Source organism: Nerophis ophidion, linkage group LG07, assembly GCF_033978795.1.
Source record: "Nerophis ophidion isolate RoL-2023_Sa linkage group LG07, RoL_Noph_v1.0, whole genome shotgun sequence".
Lineage (NCBI taxonomy): Eukaryota > Metazoa > Chordata > Actinopteri > Syngnathiformes > Syngnathidae > Nerophis > Nerophis ophidion.
The window spans coordinates 3,466,751-3,483,899 of record NC_084617.1 but is presented as its reverse complement, the minus strand read 5'-3'; positions in this window follow the sequence as shown (position 1 = coordinate 3,483,899).

Sequence of the window (17,149 nt, the reverse complement as noted above, 5' to 3'; positions counted from 1 at the left end):
TATATATGTATATATATATATATGTGTATATTTATATATATATATCTATATATATACCTGTGTATATATATGTGTATATATATATATACATATATATATATATATATATATGTACCCCTGCGTATATATATATATATATATATATATATATATATATATATATATTTACATATGTATATAAGCTAGCGAGTCAGGTTTGGCTGTCTAACTTTGCAGAAGTAAACCCGCCGTGCTCCGAGATCGTATCCGAGATGATATTAATGGATACTTGTTTGTTCTTTTCTGATATCTGACTGATATCTGATGTCGATATCAGCTTGTGAAACAGGAGTGTCCAATTGTGGCCCACAGCTGGAATTTTAGCTTCTGTTTTTTCGCCGAAGAATATTTGTGAAATATTTAATCATACTTATTATGATTAAAATTTAAAAAAATTATCCTGGCAAATCTAGAAAATCTGTAGAATCAAATTTAAATCTTATTCCAAAGTATTTTGAATTACTTTTAAAATTTTTGTTCTGGAAAATCTAGAAGAAATAATGATTTGTCTTTGTTAGAAATATAGCTTGGTCCAATTTGTTATATATTTTAACAAAGTGCAGATTGGATTTTAACCTATTTAAAACATGTCATCAAAATTCTAAAATGTATCTTAGTTAGGAAAAATTACTATGTTTCGTAAATTCTTTTAAAATTTTTTTCAAAAAGATTCAAATTAGCTAGTTTTTCTCTCCTTTTTTTCGGTAGGATTTTGAATTTTAAAGAGTCAAAATTGAAGATAAACTATGTTTCAAAATTTAATGTAAATTTTTTTGTGTTTTCTCCCCTTTTAAACCGTTCAATTAAGTGTTTTTTTTTCATCATTTATTCTCTACAAAAAACCTTCCGTAAAAGGAAAAAAATGTACGACGGAATGACGGACAGAAATACAATTTATTTAAGTGTGTATCAAACTGGTATTCCTTCGCATTAATCAGTACCCAAGAATAACTCGTGCAATAAATGTTGAGTAAAAATGACCACAGAGACCACGTTTTACTAAAGCTTTAGGAGACCAGCCCTTACAATGCAACCAAAGTATTAGCAAGCCAGTGTTATGTTTGACAAAGGGGAGATGACAGCAACAGACACCAAGGAGTGAAAGTATGTACAGTGATTTATTATATATATATATATATATGTATATATATATATATAAAAAAAATGTTTTCTTTTTTTTTTTTCCAGCTGTGGGCCACACTTGGACACTCCTGTTTCACAAGCTGATATCGACATCAGATATCAGTCAGATATCAGAAAAGAAAAAACAAGTATCCATTGATATCATCTCGGATACGATCTCGGAGCACGGCGGGTTTACTTCTGCAAAGTTAGACAGCCAAACCTGACTTGCTAGTTTTCTGTTGGCATACGTTATTTAAAGCCATTTTTAAAAGATATATATTTATTTTGGGCACGGTACAGGATCAGAATGCTGGAGAATGAACGATGTCACGGTGCCCCAAAACTGCCTTCCAATCGACCCTTTGTGTTTCAGCTTTTGTCACAATGTGTGCAAAATGACATTTCCCCACATTTTGTCAAAAATGGATTGTTCCCGCCGGCACTGCATGTGATGATTTATTGCAGCCACGCTCTCACATTCAAGCTCAGCTTTTTTTTATTTTATCATGTGCTGATATAACGTTGGAATATATTGTTGCAGGGTTTTATCTCATCTGAAGTTTTGTTGAAATGTTTTCCTCATGCACAAGTTGACCTGCTCTGTGCAACAATGTTTCGGGGCATTTTCCTGGCTAACAACAAATTGTTCCCCTGTGACTACAATAAATCCTTTTTGTGAACTTTATCATGGTATATATCTTCATATCTGCAATATCTTGGTAAAGTACATTCAATAAAATAGATTTTAATCTATTTATTTAGTTTTTTTATGTTATTAGTCAATAACTGTACTTATTTATTTACCATTTACGCACTCTTTTATTTTCTTTGGTGATTTAGTTAAAAAGTTGCAAAGGCCTACCATTACAAGTAATGGTTTGGTTACGGCGGCCATATTTGTAGTCCTGGGTATGCCTTTTAAAGTGTGCCATGATTCCAAGTAGCTTTAAAAAATCCCAATATGTTTTTATTTTATTTTTTTGTCACGCTTTGAGGTGCAATGATGATAAGATGCTTAAGGATATGTGAGGAATGAATGATGGACTCTTCAAAAAGTACTACAATCAAAAACCTATTCCTTCAATCGAATGAGCAAAAATATATGGAATTACTCAGTAAAATAATAGAATAAATATTTAGTAGTCATCTTGACAGAACACAGGAAGTATGCCATTTACTATAATTAAGGTAGAACACAACCGATAAGAAAGGCAAGATATCTCACGTTCCTGGGATTTGTAGTCCCCAAACCTGCCCCATATTGTAGCCCGGAAGAGTTAGGGCTGCATTGGATTCTGGGTATTTGCTCTGTTGTGTTTATTGATTGATTGATTGATACTTTTATTAGTGGATTGCACAGTACAGTACATACAGTAGAAGCATTTAAGTCTCACCTTAAAACTCATTTGTATACTCTGGCCTTTAAATAGACTCCCTTTTTAGACCAGTTGATCTGCCGTTTCTCTTCTATTTCTTCTATGTCCCACTCTCCTTTGTGGAGGGAGTCCGGTCCGATCCGGTGGCCATGTACTGCTCGCCTGTGTATCGGCTGGGGACATCTCTGCGCTGCTGATCAGCCTCCGCTTGGGATGGTTTCCTACTGGCTCCGCTGTGAACGGGACTCTCGCTGCTGTGTTGGATCCGCTTTGGACTGGACTCTCGCGACTGTGTTGGATCCATTATGGATTGATCTTTCACAGTATCATGTTCTCATATGTTCTCATAGTCATCAGTATCATCAGTATCACAGTATCATGTTCTCATAGTCATCATTGTCACCGACGTCCCACTGGGTGTGAGTTTTCCTTGCCCTTATGTGGGCCTACCGAGGATGTCGTAGTGGTTTGTGCAGCCCTTTGAGACACTAGTGATTTAGGGCTATATAAGTAAACATTGATTGATTGATTGATATTCCGTACAATTGACCACTAAATGGTAACACCCCAATAAGTTTTTCAACTTGTTTAAGTCGGGGTCCACGTTAATCAATTCATGGTACAAATATATACTATCAACATAATACAGTCATCACACAAGTTAATCATCATAGTATGTACATTGAATTATTTACATTATTTACAATCCGGCTTTGGTTGATATCAGAACTTCAGTCATCAACAATTGCATCAACAGAGAAATGTGGACATTGAAACAGTGTAGGTCTTATTTAGTAGGATATGTACAGCCAGCAGAGAACATAGTGAGTTCACATAGCATAAGAACAAGTATATACATTAGAAGTACATTTGAGTTGTTTATAATCCGGGGAGATGGGATGTGAATGGAGGAGGGTATTAGTAAAGTGTTGAAGTTGCCTGGAGGTGTTGTTTTAGAGCGCTTTTGAAGGAATATAGAGATGCACTTACTTTTATACCTGTTGGGAGTGCATTCCGAATTGACGTGGCATAGAAAGAGAATGAGTTAAGACCTTTGTTAGATGGGAATCTGGGTTTAACGTGGTTTGTGGAGCTCCCCCTGGTGTTGTGGTTATGGTGTTGTAGTTTGACATTTACTTCGGTATCAAGGAGGTGTAGCGGATTTTATAGACCAGGCTCAGTGCAAGTTGTTTGACTCTGTCCTCCACCCTGAGCCAGCCCACTTTGGAGAAGTGGGTTGGATTGAGGTGTGATCTGGGGTGGAGGTCTAAAAGTAACCGGACTAGCTTATTCTGGGATGTTTGGAGTCTAGATTTGAGGGTTTTGGAGGTGCTGGGGTACCAGGAGGTGCAAGCGTAATCGAAGAAGGGTTGAATGAGAGTTCCCGCTAGAATCCTCAAGGTGCTTTTGTTGACCAGAGAGGAGATTCTGTAGAGGAATCTCGTTCTTTGGTTGACCTTTTTGATCACCTTGGTTGCCATTTTATCACAGGAAAGATCAGCCTCTAGAATGGAAGCTAGGTAGGTGATCTCATCCTTCCTGGTGATAACAATGTCACCCACATTTATAGTGAAGTCACTGACCTTCTTAAGTTTGATATGGGACCCAAATAGGATGGATTCCGTTTTACCTAAGTGTATGGATAGCCTGTTGCCAGGTGCAAATATTGAGGAGTTATGTTGTGTTACCGTGCGGATGTTCTCCCAAAATGTGTTTGTCAATCTTGTTTGGTGTGGGTTCACAGTGTGGCGCATATTTGTAACAGTGTTAAAGTTGTTTATACGGCCACCCTCAGTGTGACCTGCATGGCTGGTGACCAAGTATGTCTTGCAGTTAATTCCGTGGGTCTGCAGAAGCCTCATAAAACATGTGACTGGGCCGACACACTGTTTGTATGCTGGAAAAGCGGATGAGACGCTGGGTTGTCGATGACGCTAAAGGCAGTGCTAGTACGGTACACCCTTAATATTATCGTCCGGGCGAAAACTGGGAGAATGATTTTCCTGGGAGATTGTCGGGCACTGATATTCGGGTGTTTCCCGGAAAGATCGCGAGAGTTGGTAAGTATGTTGCTAGGGCGGGAAAGCCATTCAAAGAAGGTGAATTCATTAAAAAGTGCTTGTTAGATTTTCTTTAAGAAATCTTTTCTCGCGGCCCAGCCTCACCCAGTTTCTGCATCCAGGTAAATTGAGTTTGAGACCCCTGGTACAATATATCATTATTCCTGTAATAACAATAAGCAGTGCTCTTTTTGCTCCGAGAAACATAAACAATATTTTTGTCGGAGACGAGAGAAATATCACATGCTAATTATCAATCAATCAATCAATGTTTATTTATATAGCCCCAAATCACAAATGTCTCAAAGGACTGCACAAATCATTACGACTACAACATCCTCGGAAGAACCCACAAAAGGGCAAGGAAAACTCACACCCAGTGGGCAGGGAGAATTCACATTCAGTGGGACGCCAGTGACAATGCTGACTATGAGAAACCTTGGAGAGGACCTTAGATGTGGGCAACCCCCCCCCCCCCCCTCTAGGGGACCGAAAGCAATGGATGTCGAGCGGGTCCAACATGATACTGTGAAAGTTCAATCCATAGTGGCTCCAAGACAGCAGTGAGAGTCCCGTCCACAGGAAACCATCTCAAGCGGATCAGCAGCGTAGAGATGTCCCCAACCGATACAGGCGAGCGGTCCATCCTGGGTCCCGACGAGCGGTCCATCCTGGGTCTCGACTCTGGACAGTCAGTACTTCATCCATGGTCATCGGACCGGACCCCCTCCACAAGGGAGGGGGGGACATAGGAAAAAGAAAAGAAGCGGCAGATCAACTGGTCCAAAAAGGAGGTCTATTTAAAGGCTAGAGTATACAGATGAGTTTTAAGGTGAGACTTAAATGCTTCTACTGAGGTAGCATCTCGAACTGTTACCGGGAGGGCATTCCAGAGTACTGGAGCCCGAACGGAAAACGCTCTATAGCCCGCAGACTTTTTTGGGGCTCTAGGAATCACTAATAAGCCGGAGTCTTTTGAAGGCAGATTTCTTGCCGGGACATATGGTACAATACAATCGGCAAGATAGGATGGAGCTAGACCGTGTAGTAAAACCTTAAAGTCACATCTTAAGTGCACAGGAAGCCAGTGCAGGTGAGCCAGTACAGGTATATATGTATGTATATATGTATATAAAGGTATATACAGTATAGGTATATATGTATGTATATATGTATATAAAGGTATATACAGTACAGGTATATATGTATGTATATATGTATATAAAGGTATATACAGTATAGGTATATATGTATGTATATATGTATATAAAGGTATATACAGTACAGGTATATATGTATGTATATATGTATATAAAGGTATATACAGTATAGGTATATATGTATGTATATATGTATATAAAGGTATATACAGTACAGGCGTAATATGATCAAACTTTCTTGTTCTTGTCAAAAGTCTAGCAGCCGCATTTTGTACCAACTGTAATCTTTTAATGCTAGACATGGGGAGACCCGAAAATAATACGTTACAGTAATCGAGACGAGACGTAACAAACGCATGGATAATGATCTCGGCGTCTTTAGTGGACAAAATGGAGCGAATTATTGCACATATCCTAAAAGGTGAGGAGCAGACATAAACAGGCGTGTTATTTACTGCGTGTAAATGGATGTTATTGTCACGCCGGCTTAAAAGCAAGGCAGTATTGGCAGCGCCCAGGAAAAAAAAAATCTCATCAGGTGCAATAACAAGTTACACGTTCCTTTTATTGGCGTGGAAATTAAAGAACCACCGTGTCAGCAAATTTAGCAACTTCTTTCAATAGAAAAAAAATAAAAAAAATAAATGCTGACCTTAACTTTTTTAACGTGACGCTGGTCCACACAGCACTGGCTTAAGGCAACATGATGGAATATGTTTTATGTTTTGGACACCTCGAATGAAGATCATTGAAGTGGACATGGAACTTGTAGTAAAAGCGGGACCCTGCTCCTCAGTACAATATGGCTACATAACCATTACATCATCAGTAATATTCATAATATTTTCAACAGGGTCGTCCGGTATACCAGTACTAGTATAGTACCGGTATTCTAATGGATCAATTTACAATCCTAAATAACACTGCACCAGCGCCACTTAAGCACTTTGTCTAGTTTACATCTGCTGTGACAACTAGAAACACGCGAGCCTCCACCAGGGGGCGGTGTAGCGTACCCAGATGTAATCAATCGGCCTTTTCATATAAAGCCATAAAGGAATGGAACCACCTCACAACAAACATGAAAAGTCCAACAGATGACTTTTCATTCACAATAGAAGTTAAAAAGTGGCTTTAATGACCTTATTGACCGTGCTCACACGGTCAATAAGGTGGCCACTACGTCAACTTAATGTGTATTATATTTATCTCTGAGAATATTTTGTTGTAAATTGTAGGGTGTGTGTGTGTTAAAATCATGGTTGTTTTTACAATTGATGACAGATGTGAACAAGAGCATGTTTTGTCTGTTATGATGTAAAGGAGGAGTGCTTGTATTGTATATTAAGTATGTGTCCATGAAAGGGCATTTTATGACTTTTCTTAATCTGATTACATGATATGGTATAATTTTATTGCCATAATTTTATTGCACGATTTTTGTATCCCTTTGATTTAGGTAGCCGGATGGAAATGAGCTATTTAGCTATAATCTGGTACAGAACATATCTGTCTTTGAGCTTAATGTCTCTGTGCATTGTCCCTTCAAATAAAGACTCAACTAAACAAATTATATTCAGTCCTATACCACCTTTAGAAAATACAGGTCACCTCCTGCCCCCCTACCCCATCCCCCGGTCTTTGCCTTGGGTTTTGGCAGAGCACTCCTGTCACATAGAGGATCTTTGCCTAACTGTTTTGCAGTCGATCCTCCTGAAAAAGAAGTGACAACAAACTTGAAAAGTCTAACAGATGACTCTTCATTCACAATTGAAGTTAAAAAGTGGCTTTGGAGCAATCAAAGCTGCTCACACGGTCAATAAGGTGGCCACTACGTCAACTTAATGTGTATTATATTTATCTCTGAGAACATTTTGTTGTAAATTGTAGGGTCTGTGTGTGTTAAAATCATGGTTGTTTTTGCAATTGATGACAGATGTGAACAAGAGCATGTTTTGTCTGTTATGATGTAAAGGAGGGGTGCTTGTATTGTATATTAAGTATGTGTCCATGAAAGGGCATTTTATGACTTTTCTTAATCTGATTACATGATATGGTATAATTTTATTGCCATAATTTCATTGCATGATTTTTGTATCCCTTTAATTTAGGTAGCCAGATGGAAATGAGCTATTTAGCTATAAACTGGTACAGAACATATCTGTCTTTGAGCTTAATGTCTCTGTGCATTGTCCCTTCAAATAAAGACTCGACTAAACAAATTATATTCGGTCCTATACCACCTTTAGAAAATACTGGTCACCCCCTGCCCACCCACCCCATCCCCCGGTCTTTGCCCTGGGTTTTTGCAGATCACTCCTGTCACATAGAGGATCTTTGCCTAACTGTTTTGCAGTCGGTCCTCCTGAAAAAGAAGTGACAACAAACTTGAAAAGTCTAACAGATGACTCTTCATTCACAATTGAAGTTAAAAAGTGGCTTTGGAGCAAGCAAAGCTGCTCACACGGTCAATAAGGTGGCCACTACGTCAACTTAATGTGTATTATATTTATCTCTGAGAACATTTTGTTGTAAATTGTAGGGTCTGTGTGTGTTAAAATCATGGTTGTTTTTACAATTGATGACAGATGTGAACAAGAGCATGTTTTGTCTGTTATGATGTAAAGGAGGGGTGCTTGTATTGTATATTAAGTATGTGTCCATGAAAGGGCATTTTATGACTTTTCTTAATCTGATTACATGATATGGTATAATTTTATTGCCATAATTTCATTGCATGATTTTTGTATCCCTTTAATTTAGGTAGCCGGATGGAAATGAGCTATTTAGCTATAATCTGGTACAGAACATATCTGTCTTTGAGCTTAATGTCTCTGTGCATTGTCCCTTCAAATAAAGACTCGACTAAACAAATTATATTCGGTCCTATACCACCTTTAGAAAATACAGGTCCTCCCACCTCCACCCCATCCCCCGGTCTTTGCCTTGTGTTTTTGCAGAGCACTCCTGTCACATAGAGGATCTTTGCCTAACTGTTTTGCAGTCGGTCCTCCTGAAAAAGAAGTGACAACAAACTTGAAAAGTCTAACAAATGACTTTTCATTGACAATTGAAGTTAAAAAGTGGCTTTGGAGCAATCAAAGCTGCTCACACGGTCAATAAGGTGGCCACTACGTCAACTTAATGTGTATTATATTTATATCTGAGAACATTTTGTTGTAAATTGTAGGGTGTGTGTGTGTTAAAATCATGGTTGTTTTTGCAATTGATGACAGATGTGAACAAGAGCATGTTTTGTCTGTTATGATGTAAAGGAGGGGTGCTTGTATTGTATATTAAGTATGTGTCCATGAAAGCGCATTTTATGACTTTTCTTAATCTGACTACATGATATGGTATAATTTTATTGCCATAATTTTATTGCATGATTTTTGTATCCCTTTGATTTAGGTAGCCGGATGGAAATGAGCTATTTAGCTATAATCTGGTACAGAACATATCTGTCTTTGACCTTAATGTCTCTGTGCATTGTCCCTTCAAATAAAGACTCAACTAAACAAATTATATTCGGTCCTATACCACCTTTAGAAAATACAGGTCACCCCCCGCACCCACGCCCCAACCCCCGGTCTTTGCCTTGTGTTTTTGCAGAGCACTCCTGTCACATAGAGGATCTTTGCCTAACTGTTTTGCAGTCGATCCTCCTGAAAAAGAAGTGACAACAAACTTGAAAAGTCTAACAGATGACTCTTCATTCACAATTGAAGTTTAAAAAGTAGCTTTGGAGCAATCAAAGCTGCTCACACGGTCAATAAGGTTGACTTTTGTATCCCTTTAATTTACCACCTCTAGAAAGTACAGGTCCTCCCACCCCCACCCCATTCTCTGGTCTTTGCCTTGTGTTTTTGCAGTCGGTCCTTCAGAGCACTCCTGTCACATAGAGGATCTTTGCCTAACTGTTTTGCAGTCGGTCCTCCTGAAAAAGAAGTGACAACAAACTTAAAAGTCTAACAGATGACTCTCATTCACAATTGAAGTTAAAAAGTGTCTTTGGAGCAATCAAAGCTGCTCACACGGTCAATAAGGTTGACTTTTGTATCCCTTTAATTTACCACCTCTAGAAAGTACAGGTCCTCCCACCCCCACCCCATTCTCTGGTCTTTGCCTTGTGTTTTTGCAGTCGATCCTTCAGATCACTCCTGTCACATAGAGGATCTTTGCCTAACTGTTTTGCAGTCGGTCCTCCTGAAAAAGAAGTGACAACAAACTTGAAAAGTCTAACAGATGACTCTTCATTCACAATAAAAGTTAAAAAGTGGCTTTGGAGCAATCAAAGCTGCTCACACGGTCAATAAGGTGGACTTTTGTATCCCTTTAATTTTCCACCTCTAGAAAGTACAGGTCCTCCCATCCCCCGGTCTTTGCCTTGTGTTTTTGCAGTCGGTCCTTCAGCTCACTCCTGTCACATAGAGGATCTTTGCCTAACTGTTTTGCAGTCGGTCCTTCAGAGCACTCCTGTCACATAGAGGATCTTTGCCTAACTGTTTTGCAGTCGGTCCTCCTGAAAAAGAAGTGACAACAAACTTGAAAAGTCTAACAGATGACTCTTCATTCACAATTGAAGTTAAAAAGTGGCTTTGGAGCAATCAAAGCTGCTCACACGGTTAATAAGGTTGACTTTTGTATCCCTTTAATTTACCACCTCTAGACAGTACAGGTCCTCCCACCCCCACCCCATTCTCTGGTCTTTGCCTTGTGTTTTTGCAGTCGGTCCTTCAGAGCACTCCTGTCACATAGAGGATCTTTGCCTAACTGTTTTGCAGTCGGTCCTCCTGAAAAAGAAGTGACAACAAACTCGAAAAGTCTAACAGATGACTCTTCATTCACAATAAAAGTTAAAAAGTGGCTTTGGAGCAATCAAAGCTGCTCACACGGTCAATAAGGTTGACTTTTGTATCCCTTTAATTTACCACCTCTAGAAAGTACAGGTCCTCCCATTCCCCGGTCTTTGCCTTGTGTTTTTGCAGTCGGTCCTTCAGATCACTCCTGTCACATAGAGGATCTTTGCCTAACTGTTTTGCTGTCGGTACTCCTGAAAAAGAAGTGACAACAAACTTGAAAAGTCTAACAGATGACTCTTCATTCACAATAAAAGTTAAAAAGTGGCTTTGGAGCAATCAAAGCTGCTCACACGGTCAATAAGGTTGACTTTTGTATCCCTTTAATTTTCCACCTCTAGAAAGTACAGGTCCTCCCATTCCCCGGTCTTTGCCTTGTGTTTTTGCAGTCGGTCCTTCAGATCACTCCTGTCACATAGAGGATCTTTGCCTAACTGTTTTGCTGTCGGTACTCCTGAAAAAGAAGTGACAACAAACTTGAAAAGTCTAACAGATGACTCTTCATTCACAATAAAAGTTAAAAAGTGGCTTTGGAGCAATCAAAGCTGCTCACACGGTCAATAAGGTTGACTTTTGTATCCCTTTAATTTACCACTTTTAGAAAGTACAGGTCCTCCCATCCCCCGGTCTTCGCCTTGTGTTTTTGCAATCGATCCTTCAGATCACTCCTGTCACATAGAGGATCTTTGCCTAACTGTTTTGCAGTCGGTCCTCCTGAAAAAGAAGTGACAACAAACTTGAAAAGTCTAACAGATGACTCTTCATTCACAATAAAAGTTAAAAAATGGCTTTGGAGCAATCAAAGCTGCTCACACGGTCAATAAGGTTGACTTTTGTATCCCTTTAATTTACCACCTCTAGACAGTACAGGTCCTCCCACCCCCACCCCTTGTGTTTTTGCAGTCGGTCCTTCAGATCACTCCTGTCACATAGAAAATCTTTGCCTAGCTGTTTTGCAGTCGATCCTCCTGAAAAAGAAGTGACAATAAACTTGAAAAGTCTAACAGATGACTCTTCATTGACAATAAAAGTTAAAAAGTGGCTTTGGAGCAATCAAAGCTGCTCACACGGTCAATAAGGTTGACTTTTGTATCCCTTTAATTTACCACTTTTAGACAGTACAGGTCCTCCCATCCCCCGGTCTTTGCCTTGTGTTTTTGCAGTCGGTCCTTCAGAGCACTCCTGTCACGTAGAGGATCTTTGCCAAACTGTTTTGTGGTCGGTCCTCCTGAAATAGAAGTGACCTGATGTTTAAAACCCGTCTCGACGAGGCAGGGGTCCCTAATGCCGAGTCTCTGCAGACGCCGCATTAACGTCCGTAACGAATCGTTATCGACCGTCATCCGTGTGATGTGCGACTCCCGAGTTTATTGCGCCGATATTAAATTTCACGAGGTTCTGTTTACAAACGAGCCCCGCAGGCTGCCGCGCGGATTAATGCAATAAAACGTACGCTTTGCACGATCTGGAAGGTGCACGCCGCGTTGAGAGATGGACTCATAAAGACACTTTAATTGCACCCCCATTTAAATGTACATATATTCATGGGTATGCACTACAAATGAATATGTGTTGTGTGAATGTACACCCGCACTTCTGACTGAGTCGTGTCCTCGGAACAAAACGCTAACGGCGCCGATATTTTGCACCCGTCGAGGCAGCCGCGCATGGCGCCCTAATGCGTCGGGACCCAGGAAGCCCATTTGTCTAAAAGTGGGCCCCTCCAGTCGCCTTCAACGCCGCTAAGTTAATAATGACAGACTGATGTACTTCATATTGTTTTTCAAGCACACTTTGGAAATTGATTGCCGCCATTTGTACTCGTGTACGGAATAAATGTTGACGATTGAGTTTGGAGGTGCATGAATAATGGCGGGAGGCGTCTTCGTGGCTCCCGGGACGAATGGGGCTCTTTGACTTGATATCTCCGGGATCATTATTTAGCAATTATTTAGCATAACTTTACATATATTCAGCATTGGCGTGCAGCTCTGTGAGTCGGCACGGTCAAAGAAAGTCCATATGTTCAAAAAGTTTCAAACATGTTTGGAAAGTATGATAATATTGTGTGATATTGGTTGCAATATTGGATACTGTTAATATTTGATACTGTTAAAGGGGAACATTATCACAATTTCAGAAGGGTTAAAACCAATAAAAATCAGTTCTCCAGTGGCTTATTTTATTATTCAAAGTTTTTTTCAAAATTTTACCCATCATGGAACATACCGAAAAAAGGCTTTAAAGTGCCTGATTTTCGCTATCTGTAAATCCACCCGTCCATTTTCCTGTGACGTCACATAGTGACGCCAATACAAACAAACATGGCGGATAGAACAGCAAGATATAGCGACATTAGCTCGGATTCAGACTCGGATTTCAGCGGCTTGAGCGATTCAACAGATTACGCATGTATTGAAACGGATGGTTGGAAAATGGAGGCAAATATCGATAACGAAATTGAAGAAGAAACTGAAGCTATTGAGCGCCTTCTAACCAACATTTGCATCTTTGGACCACTGGAGCAACTTAAATCCGTCGATTGGTAAGTGCATGTTTGGCATTAAATGTGGGTGGAGGGAAAGGCTGAGTGCAAATATAGATACAAATGTACATACAGCTAGCCTAAATAGCATGTTAGCATCGATTAGCTGGCAGTCATGCCGCGACCAAATATGTCTGATTAGCACATAAGTCGATAACATCAACAAAATTCACCTCTGTGATTTCGTTTACTTTATTGTTGGAAATGCATCTGCTTTGAGCGTCGCAGGATATCCACACATTCTTGCCATTTCTGCCATGTTAGCATCGATTAGCATGCCGTGCTAATCGATGCACACTCCACGTAAGGCAACTTGAATCCGTCCCTGGTCTTTTTTCTGCAACATCAAGGTTTATATTGACGCTTACATAGGTCTGCTGATAATGTTCCCCTTTAAAGTTTAATATGGCTGCTCAGTCAACATCATTTGAACCCCAAAAAATTGTAGTTTTTTTTATTTTACAGTAATAAGCTACAAAGAACACTGTAAAATGTATTGTCATTTTTATTAAATTGATGGATGCTTTGATGTAAAATCACAAGTCACGCAGGTATTTAAGTATTTAGTATTTAGACCTCCACCATTGTCCCTGTCCCCAAGAAAGCATGGATCACAGGACTGAATGACTACAGGCCGGTTGTGCTGACGTCTGTGGTCAAGAAGTCCTTTGAACGCTTGGTCCTGCCCCACCTCAAGGACATCACCGCCCCCTTCCTGGACCCACTGCAGTTTGCCTACAGAGCCAACAAGTCTGTGGATGATGCATTGAACCTGGCCCTCCACTTCATCCTGGAGCATCAGGACTCCCCAGCAACCTACGCGAGGATCCTGTTTGTGGACTTCAGCTCTGCCTTCAACACCATCCTTCCTGGACCCACTGCAGTTTGCCTACAGAGCCAACAAGTCTGTGGATGATGCAGTGAACCTGGCCCTCCACTTCATTCTGGAGCATCAGGACTCCCCAGGAACCTACGCGAGGATCCTGTTTGTGGACTTCAGCTCTGCCTTCAACACCATCCTCCCTGGACTGCTACGAGACAAGCTCTACCAGTTCAGCGTGCCCGACTCCCTCTGCAGTTGGATCTATGATTTCCTGACAGACCGAAGACAGTACGTGCGGCTGGGGAAGATTGTCTCGGACAGTCGAACCAAGAACACTGGTACTCCTCAGGGCTGTGTACTTTCCCTTTCCCCCTGGCTCTTCTCCCTTTACACAAACTGCTGCACCTCCAGTCACCAGTCGGTAAAGCTGCTGAAGTTTGCGGATGACACTACCCTCATCGGGCTCATCTCAGATGGCGATGAGTCCGCCTACAAGAGAGAGGTGGACTGACTTGCGTCCTGTTGCAGCCTCAACAACCTGGAGCTGAACGCCCAGAAAACAGTGGAGATGATCATGGACTTCAGGGAAGTTACAGCCCCACCATCCCCCCTCACCCTGATTGACTCTCCCACACTTGTCTCCATTGTGGACTCCTTCTGTTTCTTGGGTACTACCTCAAGTGGGAGCCGACCATCAGCTCCCTCATCAAGAAGGCCCAGCAGAGGATGTACTTCCTGCGGCAGCTGAGGAAACTTAAGGTGCCGACCGAGATGCCGGTGCAGTTCTACTCGGCCATCATTGAGTCCATCCTCACCTCCTCCATCACCGTGTGGTTCCTCGGCGCCACAGTCCGGGACAAGCATGGACTGCACCGCATGGTACGTGCTGCTGAGAAGGTGATTGGCTGCAAGCTCCCATCCCTCCAGGACCTGTTCTCCTCCAGGACCAGGAGGCGTGTGGGTCGGATCACAAATGACTCTTCTCACCCTGGACACAAACCTATTCTCCTTTCTCTCCTCAGACAGGAGACTACGGTCCATCCAGACCCACACCTCCCGCCACCTGATCAGTTTTTCCCCCTCAAACATCAGGCACATGAACAATAACAAGATCTGATAGCTCACTTAAAGCTCATCTTATTACCTCCATCCATCCATTTTCTACCGCTTATTCCCTTTCGGTGTCGCGGGGGGCGCTGGCGCCTATCTCAGCTACAATCGGGCGGAAGGCGGCGTACACCCTGGACAAGTCGCCACCTCATCGCAGGGCCCATCCATCCATCCATTTTCTGCCGCTTATTCCCGTTCGGGGTCGCGGGGGGCGCTGGCGCCTATCTCAGCTACAATCGGGCGGAAGGCGGCGTACACCCTGGACAAGTCGCCACCTCATCGCAGGGCCAACACAGATAAACAGACAACATTCACACTTACATTCACACACTAGGGCCAATTTAGTGTTGCCAATCAACCTTGCACGGTGGCATCAAGAAAAATTCCTAGTTTATGAACCCGTTCTCAAACTATTCTGATCCTGATTCTGATTAATTTTATTTAGACAAAACATGTTTAGAAAGTATGATGATATACTGTAATATTTGTTGCAATATTGGATGCTATTAAAGTTTAATATGGCTGCTCAGTCAACATAAAATTGTGTTTTTTTTTCAGTTTACAGCAATATGCTGTAAAGAACACTATAACTTGTATTGCCATTTTTTATTAAATTGATGGGTAGATTTCTGGTGTGCAGCTGTTGCAAAGTGTTGCTTTAACAGCAAGCCTGTTGTCAGTATTTCAAAAAATGTCTCTGCCTGCTCTTAGATAAGAAAATGCTGCTCAAGCCTTGTCGTGACTTCTCTCCGCCAGCAGGGGGCGCTGCAGCCCCTTCACACATCACAGCAGATAACAACTATTAAGCAGTGTATGCTAGTAGCACCAGGAGTGATGTGTGTGTGTGTATGTGTGTGTGTGTGTGTGTGTGTGTGTGTGTGTGTGTGTTCGTGTGAGACTGAATACAATTTTTCACACAAATGAATATCCGCACTCAAATTATAGTTTGGAGAAATGACAGAGATGATCTTGTTGCTTAATGCTTAATTGATGTCATCTAATTAGCTCGGCGGCTATTATTATTATCATCATCATCCCGCTTTACTACATCTTCACATTTTCCAAGAGAATTTGGGCCCCCAGAAAAAAATCACTAAAGCCTTAAAATCCAATCTGTTAAGTCTCTGCATTTATGTCATTGTTTTATTTATTTTTTTTAAACATGAAGTCTCGAGTAGTTCAACCTTTTTAACGAGGTAAACTTGAGTTTGATGCATGTGATGTTTACAAGGCGTATGGAGAAAAAAGGGAAATGTGTGAAAAATACAACAACAAAAAACTAATTCATCCCATCAAAGTGTAAATTTTATATATATATATATATATTTTTTTTTTACATTTTACACTTTTTACAATTGACATTTTTTACATTTACATTGTACATTTTTTACATTTTACTTTTTTTACATTGTAAATTTTTAACATGTTTTAGATTGTTTGCATTTTTATTTTTTTTAAATTTTTTTTAACATTATTACATTTACATTATTTACATACGTGAAAAATACAACAAAATCATCCCATCAAACTGTACATTATATGTATTTTTAAATTTTTTGTCAACAGTTTACACTTTTTACAATTGACATTTTTTACATTTACATTGTAAATTTTTTACATTTTACTTTTTTTACATTGTAAATCTTTAACATGTTTTAGATTGTTTGCATTTTTAATTTTTTTTTAAATTTTTTAACATTATTACATTATTTACATTATTTACATATGTGAAAAATACAACTAAATCATCCCACCAAAGTGTACATTATATGTATTTTTTAATTTTTTTCTAAGAGTTTACACTTTTTACAATTGACATTTTTTACATTTACATTGTACATTTTTTACACTTTACTTTTTTTACATTGGAATTTTTTTCAACATGTTTTACATTGTTTCCATTTTTAATTTTTTTTACATTATTCAATTATTTGTGAAAAATACAACACAAACACAACTAAATCATCCCATGTATTTAAATTTTTTTTGAATATTTTACACTTTTTACATTTGACATTTTTTACATTAACATTGTAAATGTTTTACATGTTA